The sequence below is a fragment of the Hyperoodon ampullatus genome (genome assembly GCF_949752795.1).
Source record: "Hyperoodon ampullatus genome assembly, chromosome: 3".
Taxonomy (NCBI): Eukaryota; Metazoa; Chordata; class Mammalia; order Artiodactyla; family Ziphiidae; genus Hyperoodon; species Hyperoodon ampullatus.
In genome coordinates, this window is record NC_136916.1 from 92,925,778 (window position 1) to 92,938,665 (window position 12,888).

Genomic DNA, 12,888 nt, shown 5'->3' on the forward strand with positions numbered 1-12,888 from the left:
TCCTTCTGCAGCCTATTCATACCTAACCGCTCCCAAGGTATTTCATGATATATTCCAAAATGAGTTATCTTTTCCCCTAACCTTATTTAAACTCTCAACCTCTTCATGGGGCTGACTTTAGCTAAGTGTTAGGAAGAAAGTACTCTTACTAAGCTAATTTGAATCAAAGCATTTGGTTAATTTAGTCTTTATGAGTATATTTAATTTTGAAAAGAGGACAGTCATTAATCTTACTTGTGTCTTGGCAGTGGAATTTTAAACTCTGTAAAGGAGATTTTTTTAGGTCAGGTAACAATTTAACTAGCAGTAGTTCTCAAGCTTAGTTGCACATTGGAATCATTTGAGAAGCTTTTAAAAGATGCCTACTGCCAAGACCCTACTCTCAGAGATTCTAATGTAATTGGTCTGGAGTGTGGTCCAGGTATTGGAATTTTTAAAGCTTCCCAGAAGGATTCTAATATGCAGCTAGGTTTGAGAACCACCAGGTTAGAATGACTGCCTTGATTTAGCTTTCAGTTCTAAAAAATTTCCATTTTTCTCTTATGTGAGTTCCATACATATTAATTGCTATATCTGGTAAAATGAAGACTGGGAAAAAATTTAACTGAAAGATAATAGAGAATAGTTATAATTTAAGTGTCATCAAATCCAAATCCCACATTTTACTAATGATGAAACAGACTCAAATGATTAAGGTTACCCAGTTAGTTATAGAGCCAGGAAATCTTTACATGGCAAACAACAGGATATTTTTAAATATCCTAAATGCTTCTTTTCACTTTTAGAAATTTAGTTTATTTACTAATGGACTGAACTTACTTTAAAATAAGATACATTATGCAAATGACAAAAATTCAAACAACGCACAAAGATATAAAATGAAAAGCAAATCTCCAAACCCCTTCAAATCTCACTTTCAAAGTTACTTTTTAAAAAATAATTTCTCCACGAAGAGTATAACCATTACCTTCCACAAGGCGGCAGTATTGCTTACTCTTCAACAATCTCCCTGAAGGCCTGATACTTCCCTAATTGTCCAGGGTGGGCTATGAAGACTCAAATCCTCCCAGAGACAGAATCGGGCCCTGGTACTAAAATGCCACATCAAAGACAGATTCCTAATTCACAGTGAAATGCAGATGTGAGCAAAGAACTGCACCGGACAGAGCTGTAACTGTGTGGAGAAACATTAGGAATAGATCAGGGACTGAGGAAACAAATGGAAGCACAGGGCAAGGTGCTGTCTGGAAACCTACCAGTTGCCTCTCTCTGTGGAGGTACTAGAAGGGCTGGGGTCCAGTTTTGTGAAAATGTGCATCCAACTCTGTCTTGCACAAAATTTTCCCTTTACAACAAACTGATCTGAGGCTGTAGGACCCAGTCAAGGGCTTCTATGGTATCCCTGCAGCTCCAGGAGTCTGTGGGCTACTAGAAAAAAGCCTGGATCTTTTGATAGTGTCCTTGTAAAAAGTGCTGAGGGGATCATGTTTGGGTTTCCTAAACCTGGTAGACTTCCAGCCAGGAACAGGTGATAAAAATCACAGATGCCCTGGTTTTTGTCATTAACTTCCAGAAACATATGATGTAAGGAGAATGATTTTTAGACTTTCTATGTGGTATAATGTATCTACTAGAATAAAAAGTTTATTACTGGTGACATCTTTGGGATCCTAAGACAATGACCCTTCTTTGTGACGTTCAGGAATAGGCTTCTCCATGACCTAGCAGGGGACAGAACTGAAGAAAGTCATAAAATGATTAGATCTTAGGAAGAAAAACTCTTTTACTTTTTTAAAAACGTGTTTCTTTATTTGGCTTTGCCAGATCTTTGTTGCAGCATGTGGGATCTTTTTACTTGTGACATGCGGGATCTAGTTCCTTGACCAGGGATCAAACCCCAGCTCCCTGAATTGGGAGTGTGGAGTCTTAACCACTGGACCACCAGGGAAGTCCCAGAAAAACTCTTTAATGTCCTCAAAGCCTTGAGATTGTTGAGGCAGGGATGGGGCCTGGGGCAAGGAATGGACTATGAGAGGGAAAGGCTTATGGGAGGGAAGCTCTGTCCCCAAGGTGAATCCAGACAAACCAAAGAGAAAGAGATATGTGGGAAGCACATGATGGAATTTGCAAGATAAAGCTCTAATAACTTCAGATCTATAGTGATCTATTAGGGATCCTTCGGAGTAAAGGGTTTATCCTCCAACACACAACATAGAGCAAGGACCGAGAACTCGGTTTTTATTTTTCCTAATCAAAGGACTCTCTAAAACCGTCCAAACTCTTAGACCAACTTGTAGTTCAAAAGGTCTTTTGGTAACCAATGGCAGTTGGCGTGCCTAATCGCAACAAGAAACAAGACAGACATCATGTTAAATAGTCCTCGTCATAATGTCAATTCAAGTTAAAATCCTTACTTTCCACAGGCATTATTCCTTTCAGGTCCCCCTAGCTATATCTAAATGATATGCCTGATTTTAATTATGAAGTTATATTCTTTTTTGTTTTGTTTTGGTTTTGTTTGTTTCACTGTATCCAAACTTAATTCTAGATTAGGGCACTTGGCAATGTGTCCAGTCATCATGGTTTGTAATTCTGACCATTTCCTTCATGAGGCTTGGAAATCTTATATAGTCCTGGCAGAAATTTGATTGATAAACAAAAGAAGTGAGATGTTGACCTGCATTTTCTGGGTTTGAAGCTACAATAAGTTTTTCACAGGGTATATAATGTAGTTAATGAGTACTCCCAAACCTCAGACTGGAAATATGAAACCTGATCAAAAGTCAGCGAGGAAAACCTGATGTGCTCCAAAAGACAATTAGGAGTATCCACTAAAAGGATTGACAATAACGCAAGCAGAATGCCATGATTGTTGCTACGGAGTTAGTAGAACCATGAAAAAATATTTTTAAAAATGACCACTGAGTTCTTTTAATTTCACCTTAATTCAAGTAAAAGATAGATGTAAAAACCAAGAAGGGAATAGCATTGCCAGTGCCATGCCATGCCCTTCCTTGCCCTGAAACCAGGTGCATGGTAACCAGGAAAGATGCTCTTAGTGATCAATAAAAGCATGTGTAACCCTTTCTTATTGTCTGAGAGGATTTCCTGCTTTGTATATTGCTCATCAATATCTGGTTCCCCTTCTTGTGGGAGGATTACAGTCTGATGAGCTCAGGTGTCACCATGTGACTTACTCTGGCCATTGAAATGTGAGTGGAGGCTTTGGGGGTTCCTCTGGCATAAGTTTATTGTTGTTTTTTTTTCAAATACAGGACTTCGTTTATTAATAGAGTAGTCATTATTATGCTTTTTGGAAAAAAAGTCTAAAAATGTTCAGCCTTCTTGTTAATGTAGGTTAGGCCACCCAAAAGACAAAGCAAAGATAACATAAAGTCATGGTCCAGGGTTACACTTATGAGAAACAAATACAAGACCTATGGGACTTGATGTATAAAAACAACCAAAGTAAACTGTATTTCAAATTTGTTTATATAAAAACACATAAGGGGGACTTCCCTGGCGGCACAGTGGTTAAGACTCCACGCTCACAATGCAGGGGGCCTGGGTTCGATCCCTGGTCGGGGAACTGCATCCCGCATGCATGTTGCAACTAGGAGTTCGCGTGCCACAATGAAAGGAGCCCACATGCCGCAACTAAGGAGCCGGTGCAACAACAACAACAAAAAACACATTAGGAACTTCCCTGGTGGCACAGTGGCTAAGAATCTGCCTGCCAATGTAGGGGGCACCGGTTCGAGCTCTGGTCCGGGAAGATCCCACATGCCGCGGAGCAACTAAGCCCGTGTGCCACAACTACTGAGCCCACGTGCCACAACTACTGAAGCCCATGCGCCTAGAGCCCATGCTGTGCAACAAGAGAAGCCACTGCAATGAGAAGCCTGCGCACCGCAACGAAGAGTAGCCTCCACTCGCCGCAACTAGCGAAAGCCCGTGCACAGCAACAAAGACCCAACGCAACCAAAAAAAAAAAAAAAAAAAATATATATATATATATATTAAAGATCACTTTAAGATAGTGTCCATCTTTTCTTTAAATGAGCATAGACTAATCTGCAATCATGGCATAAGTTTTAAGGGCCTGAGCATGCTTTTTTTTAATGTTCCCTCCTTCCTCTGCCATGATTACTGGTAATATTCCACATAGAAGTTGCTCCAGCAGCCTGGGTGCTGGAGTAAAGATCATGATGTAGAGCTGGGCTCCTTTCCTGGTTTCTAATGCACATGTTGTTGCAAGCAAGGTGTATACATTTTTTGTTTTAAGCCACTGAGATTTTGGGTTGTTTGTCACTGCAGCACAACTGACCCATCCAACTTCTTTGATTTGTTCAGTCTACTACATACATTCTCAGTGGGAATACTACTGCCCCCAAGGGGGCAAAAATTGGTTCTTAGAGGGCAAAAGAGCCTTACTCTTCTCGTGTATAAAGCACAGATATACATGCAGTAACAAGTATACAATATATCTGTGGTATTAAATTTTCATGGGGCTGGGTGTGGGGGAGACCTAGGGAAAAAATGCCTAAAAAGGCTCATTAGGAGGCAATAATGAAATAATGGTTGAGAAACCTTGGTCTTTAAGGCAAAAAGTAATGGTCAGCCTGTCTTTATAAAGTCTAATCCAGAGGTTCTCAACTCTGGTGGCACGTTTGAAGCTCCTGGAGAGCTTTTTATTTATTTTATTTTATTTTATTATTTTTTTGTTTATTTTTGGCTGCTCTGGGTCTTCGCTGCTGTGCACGGGCTTTCCCTAGTTGCGGCGAGTAGGGACTACTCTTCATTGCAGCGTGCAGGCTTCTCATTGCAGTGGCTTCTCTTGCTGCAGAGCATGGGCTCTAGGCACATGGGCTTCAGTAGTTGCAGCACGCCAGCTCAGTAGTTGTGGCACGCGGGTCCTAGAGCATGTGGGCTTCAGGAACTGTGGCTTGTGGGCTCTAGAGTGCAGGCTCAGTAGTTGTGGTGCATGGGCTTAGGTGCTCCGTGGCATGTGGGATCTTCCTGGACCAGGGATCGAACCCATGTCCCCTGCATCGGCAGGTGGATTCTTAACCACTGCGCCACCAGGGAAGTCCCTGGAGAGCTTTTTAAAAACACTGATACCCACGTGTGGTTCTCAGAGATTCTAATTTAATTGGTAGAATCCACACATTGGTATTTTTTTTAAAGCTCTCAGGTAATTCTAATTTGTAAACAGGGTTAAGAACCACTGGGCCAGACATTCTCAAAGACAAAGCAACATTGCTTCCCCTGGGAGAAGTGCCACACAAATAGCAGAGAAATGGCACAGTGCACTGGAAATGGCTGGCATGGAGTACAACTCACTTCTATTTTAGAAGGGCTATTCTGGCCTCACACCAGGTAACAAAAAGCTGGATTCATCAATAAGAGACAGCAATGTCCAGTTTCTGTATTTTATCTTTCCCATTTCATGACGCACTATTTGAATGCAGAGGGTCCTTTATGACTCATTTGGAAAACATAAGAAGGGAAAAAATATGGCTGTAGTTATTCCTGGACTAGTACCCATAGTCAGCATTTTCTGCACAGATGCAATTTGGAAATCATCTCTGTCTTCAGCTCCTAAAATTTAAAATTCTTACTGAGTTAAAAGCTATTCAGCATGGAATCTTCTTTATCCTCTATAACTAGGGAAACTCTAGATGGCAGGGGGACACTTTCACATATACTGTGAAAATTAAAACTTAAATTAACTTTTTTAAAAATTAAGAAGATAAAGCACTTTCTCCTTCTTAGAAAGGGGTCTTGGTGGCTAAATGACAGTGACAAAGGGTTATCATGGCTGAATTTGGTCATTAGATGTATCATCACTTATTCTTTCCTGAAATGTCACTTGGAATTGACAATGATATGTCTGTATCTTTTTTCTTTTCTTTTTTTTTTAATTTTGATATGACTGTATTTTAATGAAGTGACTCCATTTCCAGCCAGGAAGTCAAAATTATAATGTGTTGATTAGCAAGTATATGACTTTATATTTTCCTTTTACACATCTTCACAGGAGATGGTGTTTACATTGTTCTCATTTATTTGGAGGTTCTAACTAAAAGGTGTAGATTGTCTTTCTTGATGTTATTTTTGGTCACTGAGTACCTAGTTTAAGGGCAAGGGTGGAGATATTTGCAGACATTTCTTGTGAAATTTCTTGAAGCTGGAAAATAAAATTTCTAGGAAATTCTTCATTAGAAGGAGAGAGTCAGCATCAGTTGTACAAGTTGACAAATGCTCACAACTAGCTTGTCAACACTTTGTTGATGATTTTGGCATAGGCAGAAAAGAGAAAATCAAGTGTTTAAGGTTACCTGTAGAGACAAGGATGGATTTGAGATGCAGAGATGGATAAAATGTGGATCCAAGAAGGTTTAAATGCTAACTGATCTGTAGTTCTAATTCTAATCTAATTCTAATTAATTCTAATTCTAATCTAGTTCTAATCTAATTCTGAAGAATGGCAACAATATGTTGCAATGAGTCCCTTTCAAAATGCCTACCGGCTCCACTTACTAAAGGGGGGAGAGCCGCTCAGTGGCATATGATGCTGCTCCCCTAGCCATAGCTGACTGGACAAGGAGTAGACATGTGACCTGAGGTTGGGCTAATTACATTCTCTCTCCTGGATATTTGGAATTGGGATGCAATCTCTAGCTAGTTTTTCTTGGGCAATGGAGCTAGTAGGTGATAAAGAGCTGGGGCTAGAGTGCCATTTTCTAGCAAGGGGATGCAGAGAAAGCCAATCTTCAAAGAAAAAAGATATTACTGAGCTTAGAAGAGATGAAAAGAATACCTTTAGTTCCTGACTTTCAAGTTCCATGTCAAGTTCCTTGGCATGCGAAGTTCCATGTCAAGACCTGGCTGTCCCACCAGCTTTGGTTCCACTAGATACTCCTGTATCCTTTGAATAAGCATCACCCCCTGTGCTTGAGTTAGTTTGAGTGAGTTTCTGTTCCTTGCAAGCAATTATTCCTGATTACGACAGTGTTCTTCTCCACAAAGAACAGCTAAAATCTATGAAAGATATAGGCCACATTTACTGCAGACGTTCAGCTTCTTAAAATTTTGCTTGAATTATCCACGTTAGTCTTCTGGTGGATGAACTGGCTGTTTAGTATAATGGATGTGGCAGGCTTTGTGAGCAAATGGGTCAGAAAGAAATGCTGAATGCCATGAAATCTTTGGAACAATGGGCACATGTTTTACCATACATGTTCTAAACAAAAAGGCAAAGATCCAAACATGCAAAACCTTATGGTTGCATTTTTCCTTCTTTAACCTAACTAAGCTCTTAATAATATAGCTAGATTTGAAGGAGATATGCATAGCAATTTAATGTCTCCATTATAAAACATTTGAAAAGATGCTAAGATGGATAGAATAATCAGCTCTATCAGTTCCATTAATTTCTAGCCCCCTTTTGCTTCTGCTTTAGACCCCTGACACCAATTATGCAAATTTGCTCACACAGTGCCTGGTTGCTTTTGAATTGTAATTTAAATGTAGGTGTCTTATGAAAACAAAAGGAAATGCACTGTCCTTTTCAAAATTTAGAATTTGAACCAATTCACTGATTTTCTTCCTGTGGAATTACCAGGCAGCTGGAGAAACAGCTGGACCAGTTTCTGAACACCAACAAAAAACCTCAAGTCTGAATTACAATAGAGGTTTTCATCAGAATTTTATAGTATTGTTTAATAAATACAAAACACACTTTAGTAGTAATTGGCTACTTTCCTGTTTACATTAGCAAATGAATTATGAGATGAAGCCAAATGCACTAGGAGTTGCTTGGTTCACAGAGAGAAATCATTTTGGACTTTATTTTAAGGATTACAGAGTCCATTTTGAAGGAGGATCTAAATTAGAGCCCTTACCTAACCTTAGTTTCCTAGGGGCAGTATAACTTAATGGTCCTTGAGGATTGCTTGGGTTCAACACCCAATTCTACTAGCTATGTGACCTTTGGTAAGTTATTCAACCTCTGTGTGCTTTAATTTTCTCATTTGTGAAGTGAGGATAAAACAGTGCCTACTTCATTGAGTAGTTGTGAGGATTAAGTGAGTTAGTTTATATGAAGCACTTAATACAGTGCCTAGCATACAGTAAGTGTTATTAGTCATTATTGTAACCCCAAATGCAAAATCTTATATTTTCCTAAAATTTCAGCCAGTGGAACTAATTATTCCGATTAGTGCAATATCCTTTCAAACCCAGTTAGTGACTCAAAAGTAGGGAAATAGACATATGTTTGCCTTTTTACAGGCAGACCAGTGTGGGTAAGGAGGGGTATAGAGTCATGCATGTATAAGCTGCCTTGATCTCAAAGATCAGGCTTCCTACTTCCTTATGAGAAACACATTCTTCCCAGTAGGTTGGCTGGATGACTGTCTTATCTTCAGACAGGGCCAGCATGTTCTGGTTAATGGTAAGTAGACAAGGTATACTGGGTCAAGATAGGTACAAGGTGGACCCAACTACAGATTCTGGGAGGAAATCCTTGCCTCACTGATACACATCAGAAGGGCATGGAAATAAGGAAGTGAGGGTATCTTGGGGAAGCAGTTGATAATAAGGAGAAATAACTTGATGTTAGAGGGTTTTTCTGAGTTGGATATCACAGTGCTAGGTAATACAGGAGAGGGACTATTCAGAGATCTAGACAGACAGCCTGCTGTTTGTCTTTTTTTTTTTAACATCTTTATTGGAGTATAATTGCTTTACAATGGTGTGTTAGTTTCTGCTGTGTAACAAAATGAATCAGCTATACATATACATATATCCCCATATCTCCTCCCTCTTGCATCTCCCTCCCACCCTCCCTATCCCACCCCTCTAGGTGGACACAAAGCACTGAGCTGATCTCCCTGTGCTATGCAGCTGCTTCCCACTAGCAGCCTGCTGTTTGAATCAGGACTGTTTGCAGATAGCAGCATCTGGAATGGGAGGGACTATTAAGAATACATTAAACCCTTACTCAGAGGGACTGTGATTTTTCGGTGTATCAAGATGAGGGAGCTAATTAAAGGAGCCATAAGGGAATTGAGATACCAGAAGTAGGGGCCAGATCTCACCAATTGGACAGAACTCTGTGTCAGAATTGGAGCGTCTGACTGGAACCATAGCAGCAATGGCAGATTACACTGGATGTTGGGATAAAGATTGGTTAGGATGGTCCTAGGGATGGTTTGGGTAGAACCTTTATGTCCAATGGCTCTACCCATATGGATAAGGATAAAAAAAGGCTGGAAGGGGGAGGGAGAAAAGAATACCAGGATGTTTATGAAGGAGTGAGGGAGTCCTTTAGGTAGTTTCTTTTGTCTTCTAAACTTTGAGTCACAGAAAGCACCATTGATCTTCTGGACATTTTCTCATTTAAGGAATGGTGGTCTTTAAGAATGCCTTGCATCAGTCTGGGCAACATCTCTGAGTGATGGGTAGGAGAAAAAAATAAAAAGAACTATGTTCCCTACAGAATTACTAGACTTCTCTTGGCAATAAACTCTAAGAGATTGGAAGTTTCCTTCTCTCTCTCTCCCTTTCTCTTATGTCCTGAAAATACCTGCTCCCTAGCATGCAAGGAAGAACTAGGCTTACTTAGCATGACATAAAAATCTACTTTGAAAATTCATATTTTTTGATTACCAGATTAGGGAAGCACAATGGCTTTTGGAATCAGAATTGCACTAGTTGCAAAGGAAAATGATCTTCTATGAGAGCTGGGTGCTGCGCAAATTTCCTTGTGGTTGCTCTTGAGTTAATAAGCCTCCCTAACTGTCATTGATTATAACTACTTCTTGTTGCAGAAGAGAATTCCTTTTCATAACTACAAACATAACCTGTTGCCTAAATTATGTAGGTAGAAACCAAGCACATGGAAATCAGAGACTAAAAGAAGAGCATTTGGTATTCAATTTACATTTCTGAATGAATGAGATGCTCAGTGTGCATTACAAGATAATGATGATGACAATGGTTAGGAATGAAGGAGGAAAAGGAAAGGGAAAGGGACAGAGAAAGGCAAGAAACAGCTGTAACCCTATGGCAGCTGGCTTACCAATTACTGCTGCTGAAGCGACTACAATACACTGTTTTCAATTATTCAGAGGCTGGTTCTCCAGTTTGTATGTCACCTCAGGTTTTTGCTTCAGATGTCCCCTTCTACCGATTGCCCTTTAGTCATCCATTTAATGGCAATTAATCCACAGGGAAGATGAGGGAACAAAAGAGATTAATGTTAGCTAAAACTTTCCCAGTGTTTTCTTCATTTCATTCTCACAGCAACTCTATAAGAGAGGGTCTATTATCCCTGTTTTACAAATGAGGGAACCGAGGCCTAGCAGTAGTCCCAAGGTCACAGAGCTAGTATGAAGCAGAGCTAGAATTTGAACCATGGGCTGTCTGAAACTAGAGACATGCTCTTACCCATTACATTCTCCTACTTCCACGCTACTCAGACTTCTAACTTGTTTCCAGTCATTGTAAATGTTCCCAGTGCTTTATAGTTTACAAATGTTTCCTTCCCTCCCTCCCTTCCTTCATCCTTTATTTTGTGTGTGTAAATATGTACTACTTTGGTTTATTATATTAATTTTCTTCTTGTATCTTTTGAGTTCTTAAGCCTCAAGATGCCCTTGTGTTGCAATGTTTTGCGGTCAAAACATTCTATAAGGCCTATTAAAGAAAACAGCAATTTCCTAGGCCCCAATTTTCTCAGTCCCCTCCCCCAGAGGCAATAGCTGTCAGCTATTTCTGCTGTTTCTTTTGGTATTTGTCTCAGTATTTCTAAATAATATGCTTATACTGCTACTTGTTGATTTTTTTAAAATTAGGTGTTTTATGAAAGATATCTTTCAACTACTTCAACCCCAGCCTACCCCAATCACACGCCTACACAATTTCCTATCCATTCTTTCAATATAGTTATATCATTATGTTGGTTAAGTTAAATCAATATTTATGTTATTATGACTATGTAAATGCCTACACACTATGATTACCTTTCTTTTTTGTTTTTCATGGAGTTATACATGCTTTGTTTTTATTTTTCACTTACTTTGTTTTATTATAATTATCACTACCTCATAACCAAATTCTCCCCCAAAGGTGTATTTCTTTTCAATATAGTCAGACACATTAGGTAGTCTATAAATTTCACCTTCTTTGAAATATCTGAGAGCCTTCTGATTTTCTCCATTTTGATTTTTAAAAAAATAAATTTATTTATTTATTTTTGGCTGCATTGGGTCTCCACTGTTGCGCATGGGCTTTCTCTTGTTGCAGAGCACAGACTCTAGGTGCATGGGCTTCCGTAGCTGTGGCTTGTGGGCTCTAGAGCGCAGGCTCAGTAGTTGTGGCGCATGGGCTTAGTTGCTCTGTGGCATGTGGGATCTTCCCGGACCAGGGCTCAAACCCGTGTTCCCTGCATTAGCAGGCGGATTCTTAACCACTGCGCCACCCATCCATTTTGACTTTGATTCTTCGAGTAGACTCGCTTCACAGCTGTCATTCTGGGATCAAACTTGACCACTATTCTGAGAATTTACACGTCTCTTTCTTGTGTTAGATCTCATTTCCAGAATCCTACATCTTAATCAGATTTTGATACTTTTTTCTTTTATCTTCTTTCTTTCTTTTTTTTCTTTTTCAATAATGATTCCAAAATTTCAGTGGCTAACAACAAAAAAGATTTATTTCTCACTTTCATTAGATATCCTCTGTAGGTTGGCTGCAGCTCTGCTCCATGTTGGCTTCTTCTCAGGACCCAGGAGCAGTCCTGATCTGGCCCACACCAATCTTTTGGGAGAGAAAAGAGCAATGATATCCATCATTTCCACTTACTTTTAATTGTTCAAAGCAAACCAATAGCCAAGTTTGATGTCACTGGGATGGGAAGTAAAATTATAACCCTGATAGAGAAGGGCAGGGAATTTTTTGAACACATAACACAATCTACTATGTGTTCCTATTTCTTGGTTTGCCCCAACATTTTTGGAGAACCATCCTCCAGTAGCTTCCTGAGGAAGGGTGCATAAGAGTTAAATTTGTTGAGATGGTGTATTTCTAAAATGTCTTTTTACCCAATTGACAGCTAATTTAGATATAGAATCCCAGATTTAAATTATTTTTCCTCAGGAATTACTCCTTGATTCCAGTGTTGCTGTTGAGAAGTCCAATGTAATCCTAATGCTTATGTATAACTTTTTTCCCGTCTGGAAGTTTATTTTTGTTCCTAAAGTTCTGAAATTTCACAGTGGTGTGTCATGGTGTGGATTTGTTTCCATACTTTGTGCTGGATAGCTCGTAGACCCTCTAAATTTGGAAATTCATGTCCTTCAGTTTAGAAAATTTTCTTGAATTATGCCTTTGATAATTTCCTGCCCTCCAGCTTTTTTCCCTTATTTCTAGTCATGTTTATTTTTCATGTCTCCTATTTTATTTTATATTTATAAAGGTTCTTTTTAATTATCTGAATGTGTTTTTTTCCTAAATGGCATTTGGTACTTATTTCAGGAATGCCTTATCTTCTCCTATCTCTATTAAGATATTTACTAATAATTTGCTTTTTGAACATTTTCTTTTTCCTGCTTAGTCTTTTCATCCTTCAAGTTGCCTGTTTCCTTTTCGTTTTGGTATCTACATTTTATGTTAGAGGAATTACTTAAACTCCTTAAATTTCTGGTGATGCCACCCCCAGTTCAGCAACTCTATTTTGCCCTCTCCAGAGAATTATTTTCCAATAAATAGACAAAAGAAGTCTCTTGGCTGCTTACAGTCAGGGAAGGGAACTGTTTGTTAAATGGACTTTCAAACAATCCTCCTGTTTTCAGTCCTGTCTCCACTTCCTAAAGCACCTGT